We start from the raw sequence: 16893 nt of genomic DNA, 5'->3' as shown, positions 1-16893 counted from the left end.
GCCAAATGTCTACTCTCATGTGAGCACTATAAAAGTTTTATTTTCTACTATCAGAATTCCAAAAGATCTCAAGTAATTGAGATTAGGGCATTTTGGCAGTTTTTTCAAAGGAAAGTTTAAATATCTTCTCCTCTTGTCATTTGGTTATCATATTAATCATTTTCATACTTTCTGGACTAAAAATGGTACTCAAAGGTAGCAAATTCCATGCAATGTTATCTATATGAGTGGATATGATCTACTTAGATTTGTCTGAGATTGTCTGGCTAAACAGTTATAGATCTGCAACTTAACAACCTAAGAATCAGACTCAAAATTCCTGTTTTCTAACAGTCCCATCCACAAGAAGCTCGCTTTGCTGTTTTCTCAGGACATCAATAAATTGTTCCTGCCTCACTGTTTTAGGAAAACGCAAGGTTTTGCCAAGATTTCATTCTGTTCCAGCACATTTCTTTCTTTCATTAGATAAGGCAATCTGACATTCTTCCTCGCTTTTATGTGTGTTCTAGATAGAATGCTTTCTCTGTGCAAACCCTAATAGCTATAATAACAGTATAATCAAGGAAGCACCACCATTAATGCCCCACACCCTGCAAGGTCTACTTCACTCACCTTCTGTCATCCTCAAATAAGTATGACCAACAGTACTAGCTTTCACTTGAGAGAGAGAGAGAGAAAGAGAGAAAGTGTGTGTGTGTGTGCGTGTGTGTGTGTGTGCGTGCGTGCGCGGCGCGCACCCCTCCAATACTGGGGCTGGAACTAAGAGCCTGGATATTGTCCTTTAGCCTTTTCACTCCACACTGTGGCTCTCCACTTAAGCCACACCTCCACTTTCAGCTTTTTGCTACTGGAGATAAGTGCCTCACAAACTTTTCTGCCTTGGTTAGCTCCGAACCATCATCCTCAGATCTCAACCTCGTGAGTATCTCAAATTACAGGTGTGAGCCAACAGCCACCAGCAGCTTTCATTTCATGCATAATCAGTACTGTTCTTTCTAAAACACAGATATTTCTGATGGGATCCCAAACAAATGAACAAAAATGGCCACCTGATAATTACCCTAGCCATCAACAACTGTCAGGGAGTTTTCCAGAGTTTAAATGCAGACAACGGCTAAGGTTCTCAGGACTCTTTAGAAGCCTTTATTAAACAAATATGGCCCAAGTTCTTGCTGTTTTTCTCTATGATGCTTAATACAAGGTCCCAGTTTTTAAGGGAAAAAAATCACAAAACAAGCACTACATAACTAGGGGAACGTGCATTCACTTTATACCTGAGCCTAGCATGCATATGATATAAGGAGAGAATGATGGATAAAAGGAGAGGGGAAAAATGATTGCTAAGATTCAAGAGCCTCTCACAAAATCTCACTTAACCTAAAATAATGCACCTGGGCTGAAGCAAACTGAAACTGTAGCACACTGCACAGCACAGCAGCCCCCACAGCAGGGCTGGAAGGTGTGCCAGGGCTCCAACAAGTACTGTCCATCTGAATGCCAGGTATTTGTAAATAGATGACTGTGGTACAGAAGGAGAACTATGTGGAAGGAGTGGGAGAGATGGAGAGAGAGGTACCAAAACTGGATGCTTACTTACGTAGCAAATGGCCCCAGGAGGACCTATTTCTTGGTACAAATTAGCTATTTTGATGTAGCCTTTTCCTCTGGTAGAAATATGCCTATCTGCCTGGCACCAGTGGCTCACCCCTATGATCCTACCTTACTTAGAAGACTGAGATCTGAGCATCACAGTTCAAAGCCAGCCTGGGTGGGGAAGTCTGTGAGATTCTTACCTCCAATTAACCAACATAAATCTGGATTTGGAGCTGTGGCTCAAGTGGTCGAATATTTGTCTTGAGCAACAAAACCTCAGAGACAGTGTCCGGGCCCTGAGTTCAAGCCTCAGGGCTAGTACAATTTTAAAAAAGACTACCTGCTCAGATTGAAGATGATCTATTGGAATCTACTAGAGGGAAGACTTCAGAGATGATGGAGCTACCAGGATAGAGGGTTTCTAGTTGATGGCTTTTAACTCCTATGGCCATGAGGACTCAAAATGTTAGGTTCCAACGCTGACACTGAACAAAAGTCACACAAGATAAACTCCCTCCCTATGTAGCTAGCTGGCTTTGAACCATGATACTCAGATCTCCACCTCCTGAGTAGCTAGGATTGTAGGTGTGAGCCACTAGTGCAGGGCCTTTTGTACATGAATCTTTCAAATGGAATGCTAGTACTAATGCCACAGCCACACCAAGAAGACATGTTTACAAGACTGCCAGGTTTGCAGTTCAAATCCAAGCTTACCTATTTCTAGGCACGTCTTGGGCAAGTTATTTAGACTCCCGGAAACCTAGATTTTTTCATCTATAAAATAAAATCAATACTTAATGTAGTGTTTCAGAAGGCTGCCCCCAGGGACTTGATAGGATCATTAATTCACTCAATAAATAGCCACTTAGTAAGTACTAGGGACTCATCAGTGAACAAAAGCAACTCCTACCTCCCTGCCTACATAGAAACTGCTTTCTGGTGGCGTGAGCTGTCTATACCAGGTAGCATCATCCCTGGAACAGTCCTTCTTTGTCTACCATCCAGCCTAGAGAGAAATCAAGGAGCAGATTCTAAAAGGGACTGAGACCTCTGTAGGCTGAGCTTCCAGCTGACACCAGTATCACCTAGAGTTGGAAGTGAGCATTTACCCGCAAGCTTCTGGATTTCCATTTGAAAGATTCATGTACAAAAGGCCCTACACTAGTGGCTCACACCTCTAATCCTAGCTACTCAGGAGATAGAGATCTGAGTATCATGGTTCAAAGCCAGCTCAGGCAGGAAAGTTCATGAGATGCTTATCTCCAATTAACCACCGGGAAATCAGAAGTGGAGCTGTGGTTCAGAGTGGTAGAACGCTAGCCTTGAGCAAAAGAGCTCAGGGACAGCACCCAAAATCTGAGTTAAAGCCCCCCAAGACTGACAACAATAACAACAACAACTAAAAGATTCATACATGGAATTGTCTAGAATACTGATCCTCCTGGTTTCCTGCCTTTTCCAAGGGTTAGAAGTCAAAAGTCAAGTGCTAGAGATTCTGCTCCGTTTTCCTTCTTCCTCTGAACTGGCACACCTCAGATGCTGTTCTACTGGCACAAGGTTTTTTGTTGTTGTTGTTTATTTAATCTACGGTGGGTTCTCATAGAGCCTGGACAGAAGGCAGAGTAGTAGATCTTCATCTTCAGCCATATTCTCAAAATATTTCTGTTGCTTTTTTTCTGGGGGGGGAGGGTCTGGTTGTGGGGCCTGAACTCTGGGCCTGGGCGCTGTCCCTCAGCTCTTCAGCTCAAGGCTAGCACTCTACCACTTGAGCCACAGCGCCACTTCTGACTTTTTTCTTTTTGCTTATGTAGTGCTGAGGAATCGAACCCAGGGCCTCAGGCATGCAATGCAAGCGCTCTACCACTGAGCCACCTTCCCAGCCCCCTTCTGTTGCTTTTAATGTCTTCTCATATGTCTTAAATATTTTATAATAATTTAAATAAAAAGAAACCCAACCAAAAATTTTTGGAGAAAACTAGACTTTTGGGGGGCACATAGAGCCTGATAATCTTCACATGAGGGCAAAAAGAAAAGGTAACTTTGGGAGAGTGAAAAGGGATTTGGGGGCAGCAATAGGAGATTAAAGTTTTCCATGGTGAAACAGGCTAAAAAACGGCACATCATAAACTTCACCTGTATCTCTGGTTCACCTGGCTCTCTTACAGAAAGTAGTAAAGATTATATATAGTATATATTTTATATATGACACATACTACTATGTGTCACATAGTAGTATGTCACACATATATAATGTGTGTGTTATACATGATACACAAACATTTATACACACATAATACATATTTGAATCTCCTTTTATTCTTCAGATTTGGTATGTAGCTATCTTTTGTCCAGGAAGGAAGAAAACAGTATAGCGCCCATGTAGATATCATGTTGAGGGACTCTGGTACTAACCAGGTCAGTTTAGCCACACTGACCACAAAACCCTCGTAGTAAGTTTTTCCTAGATACTCCTTATAGCTGAACATGTGGGAAGTGGGGGACAGAAATAACTGAGCCAAAACAGGAATCCCCTGATTCTGGTCTCAGGCATGATGACAAGTCAGCTCCAATTCAATCTTTTCATAATTAGAGCAAGACATATGCATTTCATAAGTACACTGTTTCATAAATACATGGAATAAAAGCAGTGATCTTAACATAAATATTCCAATGTATCTCAAAGCAAAACATTAACCCTAAGGTTTTACATCTGCAGATAAAGACACTATCTGTAATGCGCTGAATAGCACTGCTCCCAAATATTACCAATCTAGAAACTCAGACTGTATCCACACTTCGACTAATAATCTCTTTGAAGAACTACTTAAGGTTGAGGATCTTGAAATGACCCATCCTGGATTTGGATGACAGTCATCCTTGTAAGAGAAAGCAAAGGGAGAAGACAGAAGGCTCCATGAACATTGAGGCAGAGACTGAAGTTATGCTGTCATTACGCAGGGAATTCCAAGAGCCAGCAGAAGATGGGAAAAGGGAAGACTTTTTTTTTCTTGGCGTCTTCAGAGGGAGTAAAGCCCTCTGAAATCTTGATTTCAAACTTCTGCCCTCTAGAACTGTGAAAAAAATAACTTTCTGTTGTTTTATCCTATGATGTTTGTGGTAGCAGTCCCAAGAAATTAACACTTATTGAGTCAACACGCACATTGAGAAGAGGATATATGTGAAAAATCTCACTGTGAACTATTCAGAGTAAGGTAAGTGGCAATTGTCATTATGGCATTATAAAATTTGGGAGAATATCATTTTTTTTTTAGGAAATAAATTCTAGATCCGCACCTAAGGAGACATCCCCAGCAGCTCTTTCCAGACAGCCGTCAGACCAGCTGGTGACTGGCTCTGTGTCTGAGTCTGTTTGCCTGGCGAGCTCCAGCCCACCTCACTCCCTTTGCACTCATGCCTCTCAGAAAGTGTTAGCTGGTGCAGAAAAAAGGCGCCCATCTGCTCCCAGGCGCCGGTCAAATGCTGAACATTACACACTGAGGCTACCATCTGCACAAACACTCACATGCAAGTACAGTTCAATGTCAGCCTTCGTCTGAGCTTGAATGAGCCAAGACCAAGAGCAGGTGGTTCAGGGGGCAGAATTATCCTATGAAGAGTGCAATTCTGGATCAGAGCACTTCAGAGCAGAGGAGCTCCAGGATGGACAAAGGAAGGATCTACTTTGCAAGTCACTCAACTGCCAATCCCCAAACCAAAGAGACTGATTAGAGATCTTTATATTCTCTGGCCTTACTTTGTAAATGAGTGTTTTGAGTACTGTTTGTTTTCTTTCTATTAAAAATCCATAGAGTCATTATGGGAGTAGAGCATCAACATAAATGTTCAGAGTAGGTAGGTAAGCAAAAGGGATCAAATGTGCATAGATGATTACACAGACAGAAGTGAAATCTCCTGCAGAAACCAAAGCAGAAAAGGGATATAAGGGAGGAAAAGCATGATCAGCCCTGATGGATTTAATGATGACTTTGGACTCCATGATGTACTTCTATGAAAGTGCTATTCCCTTTCTATCCACTAGAACACAGAGCTGGCTGGGAATCTGTTTGGAGAACGGATATGCACAACATAGGAATTAATCCAGTACACTGAAATCAACTCAATGCATTATCTACAGTGGCTCCACCCTCCATAAAGGTTGAAGAACTTGACACACAGGATCCAAGGCCTTTCCAGTAAGGCCTACCTTAGTTGCTAGGGCAAAAAAAGAGTGGGTAGGAATAATGGGAGATGAGACTGAAAAGTGGCAGGCAGGGTCCAATCAGGAAGCACTAGCAAGGTACTTGAAACTTGATTCTCTAGACAGCACACTTGGAAACCACTAAAAAGTTTTACAAAAGGGAGTGACAAATACACACATGAGAGAGAGAGTAAGCCAACAGCCCTATGGAGAATGGATGGGTAAGACTCCAAGGAAAACTAGTGACAAATAATGGTTCAGTTGAAAGTGACAAAATTCTGAGTCACTTTGGAAATACACTCAACAAGATTAGGCTCTTATCATCTTGGTATGATAAACAGGGCAAGGAAAGTCTATGATTAGCCTAGGTTTCTAGCTTAAGCCACTGGGTATACTCACCAACCTATAAAATACAGAAGGAACAAAAAAGAAATTGGGTTTTGGTGAGTGAGTTGGGAAGCTTGAGGGATAGTCAGATTGAAACACCTAGAAAGAAGTCAGCAAAGGTCAGATGGGAAATCTGAGCTGAAAGTACAAAATATAGAGCATAGGTAAAACCGGGTGGTAGACAAGACTAAAGGCAGAGAAAGCAAGAGAGGAAAGCCAAAGGCAAACATGTTGGGCCCATGGATACTTTCAGGGCATGGAGAAGGAGTTAGTGAAGGAAGATGTGAGACAGAACAGGGATGTAGAAAGAACCCTTAGCTGAAGAGCTTCAAGGAGATGGTTCAGGAGATGAAGTATCCATCAAGTAGTAGGGAATAGCAGAGATGGGAAGTTATCTACTAAAGATGGCAATCTGGAGGTAACCAGGGAAGAACATGTCATGAAGGAGATACCATCCTCCATAAAGGAGATGCCAGCTGCAGAGGGGAGAATGACAGAGATAGAAAAGTAAAGGAAAATGATTGCCTGTCTCCGTGATAGAGTTAAGCAACAAAGGGATACATGGAATTACAGAATTAACAGTTGTGGTTTACTTACTGGTTTTTTGTTTGTTATGCATTAAAAACTGGGTTTGTTGGTTTATAAAGTGTGACTATATATGATAAATAAAATGAAACCGTAGAGGAAAGCAACTAAAAATAATGACTGCTAAATCAATACATTTCTTTCTCTCTTTCCTTTTCTTTTCTCTTTTCTTTTTTTTTTTTGGGGGGGGGGGGGGAGGAGGTAAAAGTCCTGGGGCTGGAACTTAGGACCTGGGCACTATCCCTGAGCCTATTTTGCTCAAGGCTAATGCTCTACCACTTGAGCCACAGCACCATTTCTGGCTTTTTCTGAGCAGTTTATTGACAATAAGAGTCTCAACGACCTTCTTTCCCTGGCTGGCTTCAAACCACGATCCTCAGCTCTCAGCCTCCTGAGCAGCTAGGATTACAGCCATGAGCCACTGGTGCCTGGCTCTATGTTTTAATTTTTACAAAACTCCACACCTTAAATGGTGGACACATAAAAGGTACCCAATATGTCTGAGTGAATTAAGTAAGTATGTAGATTTGAGGATTTGTTCTTGTTGTTGGTTTGTGCTGGTATTAGAGCTTGAACTGAGTCTAGGTTCTATCCTTTAGCTTTTTCACTCAAGGCTGGTGCTCTACCACTTGAACCACAGCATCATTTCTGGACGTCTGCAGGTTAGTTGGAGGTAAGATTCTCATGCACTTTCCTACCAGGCTGGCTTTGAACCTGAGTAGCAAGAATAATAGCCATGAGCCATCAGAACCCAGGGCAAGTATCTGTATATATGTATCATAAAAATCACAGCAGTAATTAAGTGCCACTGTTTTAAATTCTTGCAAAAACAAAATGATGTACATACATTATCACTAGCCCTACTTCAGTTGTTTAGTGTGAGAAAATAAGTGATAAAAATCATGCCCAGGGGCTGGGAGTTTAGCCCAGCGGAAGGGCACCCGCCGGCGCACGCAAGGCCCTGGGTTCGGTCCTCAGCCCTGGAAAAAAAAAATCATGCCCAGTATGGTTTAGGTTTAACTAAAGGATAACAGTGTCACTCAAGAAGTAGTACAAGTTAATTTATATAGCTCAAATATTGAGTGGAATGGAAAAAGAGTATCTTCTAATTTCCTTCCCTCCTGTTCCTTGCGTTAAGCCTGGAACTGCCTTGTCAAAGCTTGCTCCCTCATTACATCACATTATTAAAAAAATGCTCCATGAAATCTCAGTAACATCTTCTGTCTCGTTCTGAATCTTTGCTAATCTACTTTTTAAATAGGAAGGCTCCCATGAATAGTGGCATTGTGGAGCAGACAACATGGAAGCTGTGGTCTTCTACAATTCTGAGATTAATTATAGCCTTTGAAATACTGAAATTCAATGCTACCAATGAGGATGGGTAATATAAACCATGTAAAAATGACTTAGATATAGATTTTAGAAAACTGATGGTTTTACTTCATTTAATCAGGGGAATATGTCTCATGCCAGAGAAAAAAAATAGTAAGGAGGATGATGATGACGATGACAATGATGATGATGATGATGATGACACAGAAGGCCTGTGTTGCCAGGCGTCAGTGGTTCATGCCTGTAATCCTAGCTACTCAGGAGGCTGAGATCTGAGAATCTCGGTTCAAAGCCAGCCTGGGCAAGAAAGTCCATGAGAGCCTAATCTCCAATAAAGCACTAGAAAACCAGAAGTGGTACTGTGGCTCAAGCAGTAGAGCACTCGCCTTGAGATGAAGAGCACAAGGACAGCACCCAAGCCCAGAGTTCAAGCCCCACAACTGACCAAAAAAAGAAAAAGAAGGAGAGAAGGAGGAGGAACAGGAGGAGGAGGAGGAGCAGGAGGAGGAGGAGCAGCAGGAGGAGGAAGAGGAGGAGGAGGAAGAGGAGGAGGAGGAGCAGGAGGAGGAAGAAGAGGAGCAGGAGGAGGAAGGCCTGTGTTGAAATTAAGTGGGTTTGGTAAACTCTCCTATAGTTCTTCATGCTTGACCAATCAGAACCAGTTTGAAAACTATGCCAGTGACTTTATGATACAATAGTAAAAAAACAGTCAGTCCTCTGTTGGACTTGACCTAGCACAGGGGAAATGGTTAAATGTTCAGGTAACAAAGAACTCCTCTGCACAGAGAAATAAGGTGAACAGCAGCTGCAATTACCAAATTATTCAAATTTGAGAGCAAGGGAAGGCAGAGTAAATGCTCCCATTGCCAAGAAACCAAAATGTGAGTTGAGCCAAGTGGAAGAAGAGCAGGAAGAAATCTGTTAAGGCTAAAATAATTAATGGTAATTCAATGAAGATAATCAAGGATGATTGTAATAGAAGAATAGTAATTGTTACCAAGTAGAAAAGTAAGGACAAGTGTAGGGACAGAACCAAGACGTAAATAATAAATTCATTTAATTCAATCACCGTTATGCATATCAACTATTATGTGTCACACACAAAACTAAATTCAAAGTGACCATTTTCTCTGCCTCAATGGCTCTCACCATCTGGCATGAGAAAGAGACACACTATAACTGGCCATGGTCAATTATCTAAGTAAGTGCATGGGACTGCAGAGGAAGAAGCAGGAGGCCCACAGACTAAGTCCTCACAGAGCAACTGGCCTTTGAACCAGACCCTGAATCTCATTAAAGCAGAATAAAAAAAAAGTTGGCATGCAGGTGAGACTTCAGTATAAGCAAAGGACATTAACAGCACATGAGGTACAGCTGGAACACAGGATGTGCAGGGACCACAAAGCTAGTTTTATAGTTTGGGCTAGACCATGGAGTCTTAAATCCCATACTATGAGATATGACCTCAAACCACAGGAGGTCAGGGATAAGTGATGGTGTTTGAGGTATATAAGGAGATTAGGGGCTACATAGATTCAATTGTAGTAAATGTACATAACATAAAATTTAATATTCATGACATTTAGTAAGTCCATAATGTTCTTGGACTCTCACAACTTCCCAGTTCCTGAATGTTTTTAGCACTTTAAAGGAAAACCAGATTGCCACTCCTATTTCAAACCCTCCTTTAGCCCCAGTCACCATGCTTCTGTGTTCCTTATAGGTTTGACCTTTCTGGATCATGCACATAAGTGGAATCATTCAATATGTGGCCTTTGTGTCTGGCTTCTTTGACATAGTGCAGCATATTCAAGGGTCACTCATTTCGTAGCACTAGCAATGTTTATTCTTCTTTTGGACTGAGTAATATCCCGGTGTACAGGTATATTATATTTTTGTTTATGCATCTAACAGGTGATGGATCTTGGGTTCTTTTCATCTTCTTTTCCCTTGTGATATTGCTGCTTTTATAAGCATTAATTATGAGGTTTTTATTTGAGGACCTATTTTCCATTGCTTGGCATAGAATTCTACTGATGAGTGGAACTGCTGGGTCATTTGGTATTTCTATATTTAACTAACTGAAAGACCTATAACCCCACGAATTGTACCTAAACCAAAGAATAGCATATTTGGACATGTGTTTTAGACATTGACTATGGGAAGGGAGATACACTAGGAAATGTAATTGTGAATACAGGAAAACTAGGTAGAAGGCATTTGCTCCATTCAGGTACAAAGGTAGAAAGGATTAAGATTTCTATGTCAATGACCACAGAAATAAAGAGAAGATGATAGATTTTGTAGGACATGTTTGAAACAGCATGAACAAGAACTGATGAGCAACTCTATGTGGGAGGGGTAAAGGAGAACACTTTGTTCCCAGCCCCACATTATGAGTTATGTACTCACTATTCACCTTGTTGACTGATACTGGGCTCTAAAGAGAAAGAGTCATATCTTAGTCACTCTTATATCCCTGTCCTGAGCAAAAGCCTTGGCCCAGTGAATGAGAAGAGAACAATTTCAGTGTCTGGCTAAATAATGGTGTTAGCCATTATTCCTTAGAGGGAAAAAAAGAACTGATAGAAAATGGGTGTGAGGAAAGGAGGCTGAAGATGACTTTTGCTCCCTGTTGGAGAAACAGGATGAATGATGATGCATTTTTTGGAAGCAGAAAACATAGCAATTGCTATGAGCAATTGCTCATTGGAACATAAAGGTAGAGATGTCCAATAGACAGCTAGAAAACTGGGACCATTTTCTTAGAGAAAAAGTTCAGCAAAAGACAATATTTTATTTCAGCCAGGTGCTGGTAGCTCATGCCTATAATCCTAGCTACTCAGGAGGCTGAGATATGAGGATCACGTTTCAAAGCCAGCCACAGCAGGAAATCTGTGAGACTCTTATCTCCAATAAACTACTCAAAAAAAATAAGCCAGAAATGGTGCTGTGGCTCAAATGATAGAGCACTAACTTTGGGCAAAAGCAGCTCAGGAACAGTGTCCATGCCCAGAGGTCAAGCCCCAGGACTGGAAAAAGAAAGACAGAGAGAGAGAGAGACGGAGACAGAGACAGAGTTGGAGAGACAGAGAGAGAGAATATTTTAACATATGCTATTTATAGCTTTATTTGTTAAAAGCACATTTAAACATCTAACTTCATGAATCAACTCAAAATGCTACAATACAGTGGTTTAAGTGTCTCAAACAGGTAACATGGGTGGGGAGTTGGGACAGATCAGGGAGAATGATGACAAGGATCAAGGTGCATTGTACTGAAAAAAACTGACATGTTGAATTGAAACCCCTTTGTATAATTACCCCTTAAGTATAATTAAAAAACAATTAGATAAGTAAAAAAATAAGAAGAAAATTAAAATAAATATCTTAGGAGAACTAGAAATAATAAAAGTAGGGGGCTGGGAAGTGGCTCAGTGGTAGAGTGCTTGTCTCACATGCATGAGGCCCTGGGTTTGATTCCTCAGCACCACATAAGCAGAAAAAGCCAGAAGTGGTGCTGTGGCTCAAGGCTGTGTGCTAGCCTTGAGCTGAAGAGCTGAGGGACAGCACCCAGGCCCAGAGTTCAAGCCCCATGACCAGCAAAAAAGAAAAAAGAAAGAAAGAAGTAAAATATATGGGTAGTTTATGGCTTAATCTAATGATGCCTACAGCTAGGATCTAGGTAAACCCAGGTATAGTTCATGTGTTGGCAGAGCAGGCAGTCTACCAGCATCTGCTTTTCTAAAATGATCTGAAGAGCACAGACTTTGTAAGACAGTTTAAGCAGGTACACACAGAAGAAGGAAAACATGGTGGCCCCTTTAAATAAATATCCCTGGCTCAGACCCCCAATGACTCAGATCTGAAACCTACTTGTGCAAAGGATCTTTTTGGGATCAAAGAGACCATTTGTACATAGTCTTAGATGATTATGTCTTTGTTCTTGACTACTGCCAATTCCCTCATTCCATATAGATTGGCCACATATCTTTGTAGTGCTGTTCACTGAGAGTGATGTTACTCTCTATCTATAACTTTGGGCTCAATCATGTGACATGACTTTGGCCAATGGAATATTGACAAGTGTGGTTACCAGCAGAAGCTTGAGTGCTTGCATGACTGGGCTGGCTCTTTCTTTTGCACCTCTATCACCATCATGATAGCATGCCAGCGCTAGCTGGCTAAAGGAATGAAAGACTTGTGACACAGAGCCGAGGCATCTCCATTACTCCAGCTTAAGTCTCTGAAACAGCCACTAACTGCCAATTCCTAAGTGGTGAGTGAGCCCATCCAAGATCAGCAGAGCCACATGGCCAACTTCCAGCAGATTCTAGATGCATGAGCCAATGCTTAGTGTTCCATGTTAGTTTTTTGTAACTCCAATAAACAATTCAAAAGGAGAGGTTTGTTTTGGCTAACAGTTTTAGAGATTTCAGTCCATATTCATTTGACTCTGTCACTTTGGGCCTATGGCAAGCTGAACAGCCTGGAGGGAGTGTGTGCTGGAGCAAAGCTGCTCACATAATGGTGACTGGAAAGTAGAGGAGAGATGAAGTATCTAGGGTCTAAATATACCCTTCAAGTTCCAACTCGCATTGACCTAACTTCCTCCAATGAGGTTCTACCTCCTGCTATATCATCAGCTGGAGATCAAGCCTTCCTTGAACATATAATCATGGGGCAGGGGATATTTAAGATACTAACATTCTATATCTTAAAGTGTTAGATCCCTAATATGTTGTATAGAGTATTGCTTGCATAAGAATTAACTGGTACTGGATCCTTTGTCAGTTATTTGTAGAATTCATTAGAAACACAAGGAAGAGAGCCTATGAGAGATCACAGCTTTGCAAACAATGAAAGAGAGCCTATGAGAGATCACAGCTTTGCAAACAATGAAACAATCTCACGGGCATATGCATCATAGATATTAATAATCAATCTTCAAACAGAAATCATTTCTTTATGCAACAGAACTCATGCATATACACATGCATGCAGGCATGTGCATGCATGCATGCATGTGCACACGCACACACACATGTACACACACACACACACACACACACAGAGGAAACCAAAATCCCCCTGAAACCACTAATGTTTTCAAAAGGATTTGAGGTGTTATAACATTAAATTATTTAAATTATAACACATTAGTAAACAATGACAACATGCTAATAGATCTTGACTAGCACATTTTTAGGGAACAGAATGGAATGGAATGAAAACAACAGATAATATGATAAATAAGGATTAAATATTACAGCCACAAGCTGTGAGAAACTAGTTACACAGCATTTCAATTCCAACCAGACTCAATATCCAATCCCTGCTAAAGATCTAAGTAGAAGATAGGCAAAAGAAGGAGAGAAGGTTTAAGTTGTCTTGCGTTATGAATAAGAACAGCAGCTTTTGGGCTGGGAAGGTGGCTCAGTGGTAGAGTGCTTGCCTTGCATGCATAAGGCCCTGGGCTTGATTCCTCAGCACCACATAAGCAGAAAAAAAAAAAAGGCTGGAAGTGGCATTGTAAAAAAAAAAAAAAAAGAACAGCAGCTTTCACTTGCAATTTAGGGTTTCAAAAAAATCCATTTGCCTATTTTATATCATTTGGCCCTCATTAACACTCCCAATTTCCAGATGAAGAAATTGTGGCTCAAAGAGATCACATCTTTCTGGAAACAGTGACATCAGAGGTAACAGATCTGGGAAGAGCAGCCATCCCTTTGGTCTCCCAGGCCCACAAACTCCAACACATCCTTGAGTTCTCTCTCAGCTCAGTCATATATCCATCTTTATGAGACTGACACACCACCTACTGCGTTATGAGGCACCTTTTCTGCATCTTTAAAGTCCAAATCAACCCTGCTCCCAGTGGTTTTTGCCTTCACAGAGATAGTCAAGTTTTCTCACTTAATTATTGAGTGTTTCTTCCCCCTATTTCCACTCCATAAAGAAAGGAATGTCTGCTTGTACCCAGCACTTATTTCAATGCTTGGCATATAGAATGGACAAGTCTGACATTCTATGATTCCAGCCATAAATCAGCTGTATTCTTGTTAACCTGTAAAACATAAGAATTGCTCCATTTCCAAAACATGTAATATTATAAATAAGGGCACAGGAACCTGAGTCTGTTACCTAACCATCTGAGTAACAAAAGTACAACTTTGTGGAAAAAAGTACAAATTGGAAAGAAAAACAACAACAACAAAATTCTGGTACTTGGTGACTAGAAAATGAACCCATGTTCTGGAATCAAAGCCCTGATCCTCTGCTTGATAATAGTTTGAAAAGTAATTTACATATTGGTATTCACAAGTCCACTAAATGGACTCTGATGGCCCAGATCTCAAAAGGCCACAGCCTCACTCAACTTAGCACAAGTTGTCAATCATCTTCTCACCCCGCCTCCCTTCACCACCACCAAAGGCTTTCAGAGTTTTGCCATCCTATGGTTTAATTGAGAATTCTTCTATGCTCTCCAACTTGCTTTCCCATTTATACCCTCTTAATTGCTTCACTTTACTGAGCTGATGTCGTGGCTCACACTCCACCAGCTGCTATGAGTGTTGGCTCTGATGGCTCTCAACTGAATCATTCTTGAGGAATTGTCCAAAGAGAATTTCCCAGAGTCATACCCCTTCTTTGAAGCATTTTGCATCTGGACAAACGTTGAAAACTGCCCCAGCTGCAGCTACCCCTATGCAATTGGCTGAGGTCTGACTTGTACAGTATCACAGCCCAAATGTTCACCCTTCCCCTCATCTTCCTTCATCCTCCTACTCCACAGACCCACACATACCACCCACACACTGAGCCTAAAGATTCTCTCCAATAAACTTCTTGCATGTGCATTTCTGGCTCAGACTTCGTTTCTAGGGAACTGAAATTAAGGCAGCTAAGCTCTCTCTTGAGTCAGTGTCATGGCTATTGGGTTCCTTTTTAGCATCTAACCAATGTCTGTGGAAAACTTAGAACATGTATTTCACAAGTCAGCCATTTCCCAGTAACAGGGGCATCAGCAGACCTCCCACTTACAACTGTTGGAAAAAGCAAATGTCCTTATTCTTATTGTGGGGTTTTCCATATTATACTGAAAATAGTACTGCCCAGGATTTTCAGAAGAGGATGATCCACTTCCTTCACAGCACTTGCATGTTGGTGACCATACACTCTGTGGTATAATATTTTTATGTGTGTCTTTTACTGAATTCCAAGCTATATAACCTAAAACAGGGGTATCAAGGAGAACTGCTTAGAAACGCAGACTCTCTAGGTAGACTTGATGACGCACACCTGTAATGCCAGCACCGGGCAGAAGGAAGGAGGAATGTGTAGGAGGGCAACCTGGGCTACACAGAGAAACCTTGCCTCCAGAGGACAAAGAGAAAAGGAGGGAGGGAGGAAAGGAAGGAGGAAGAGCGGGAGCTGAAAAGGGAAGGGAAGGCAAAGGAAAGGAAGGGAAGGAAGGAAACAGAGAAGGAATAAGAATAGGAAGAGGAGGAAGTAGGAAAGGAAGAAATGCAGATCTCAGGCCTACTAATGAGGATCTACGCTTTATCAAGATCTCCAGGTAATTAATATTCACGTTAAAATTGTGAGAATCACTGATCCAAACTATGGAACTTTAGTTTTAGCTTGGTTTAAAAGTACTTGAGATGTCCATTCACCCATCATACCTCATTAATCACCATGCTAGCCAATTTATCTGCTGAATATCTCTTACACGCACCACTTTCAAACTATTTTCCTCAGTCTCGGCCTCAGGCCCTCTTATCTCTTATAGGCCCCACTTTGGGTAGCAAGAATTTGGCCGAGTAGATGAATGGGTAACTTTATTGAAGGATCTTAGTGCCATCTGATTCTAAAGTACATCACTTTTTGCAATTTGAATCACATGCGGTTTTAATTAAAGCTCTCTAGTTTCTTAAATCAGAAGTCCTCAAGTAACTTCCATCATTTAGATGACTTTGTCCTTGTATACCATCAATCATTTCCTTATCTGTTGATACTTTCAATCTTCTGAAATTAAATAACCACCACCCATCCAGAAGGAATGAGCAGGATTGAGCTAGAATCAGAAACTGAATGAAAGGATAGCATCCTGAATTCTAAAAGCAAGAAGAGAGCCAAATTTAAGAAAACAAAAGGCCAACAGTAAACTTGAAGAATTCTTAGTGATTTACTTCTCATAAACATTCACTCAGCAAAAGAACTTGTGCAAAATGATTCTCTTCTAAGATATACACAGCCACAACTTATGTCCAATTTAAAGCTCTGAGCCTTCTCCCAAATGTCCATTAACCCACAGAATGCCTAAATGAAATAGCAACGTATCAGCCACCCAACGACCCTTCTTCAGCATTCTCTCAATGAATAAAGCACTCGGGGCCTGACCTCCAGTGTGAGGGACACATTTACCTCCAGCTGCCCTGGCCACTCTGTATACAGTCTTATGACTTAGCACATCAGCCCTCACCTGATCCACCTCGCCTCTAAGTTGCCCTGCTGTCTACAGACAAACAAGTATAGTGAATAGCAAATAGTGGGGACCATGAGAGACATTAATCCAACTATATCAAGGACCACATTCAGTATTAGTCATCTAGCTCTACCAGGTAAAAGGGATTGCAAGAAGAGATACAAACAACAAAAACAACAAAAAAGATCCAACTCTATCTTTTCTATAAGTCACTTTAGCAGAGTACTCAGAGAAACTCACTTTCTCTAGCTCACATTGTTCTGTTTGTGTAGAGGCTAAGTGGTCCTTGGTTACTCTACTCCATGGAAATT

Source organism: Dipodomys ordii, unplaced genomic scaffold (assembly GCF_000151885.1).
Source record: "Dipodomys ordii isolate 6190 unplaced genomic scaffold, Dord_2.0 Scaffold3, whole genome shotgun sequence".
Lineage (NCBI taxonomy): Eukaryota > Metazoa > Chordata > Mammalia > Rodentia > Heteromyidae > Dipodomys > Dipodomys ordii.
This window is presented reverse-complemented; position numbering follows the sequence as displayed.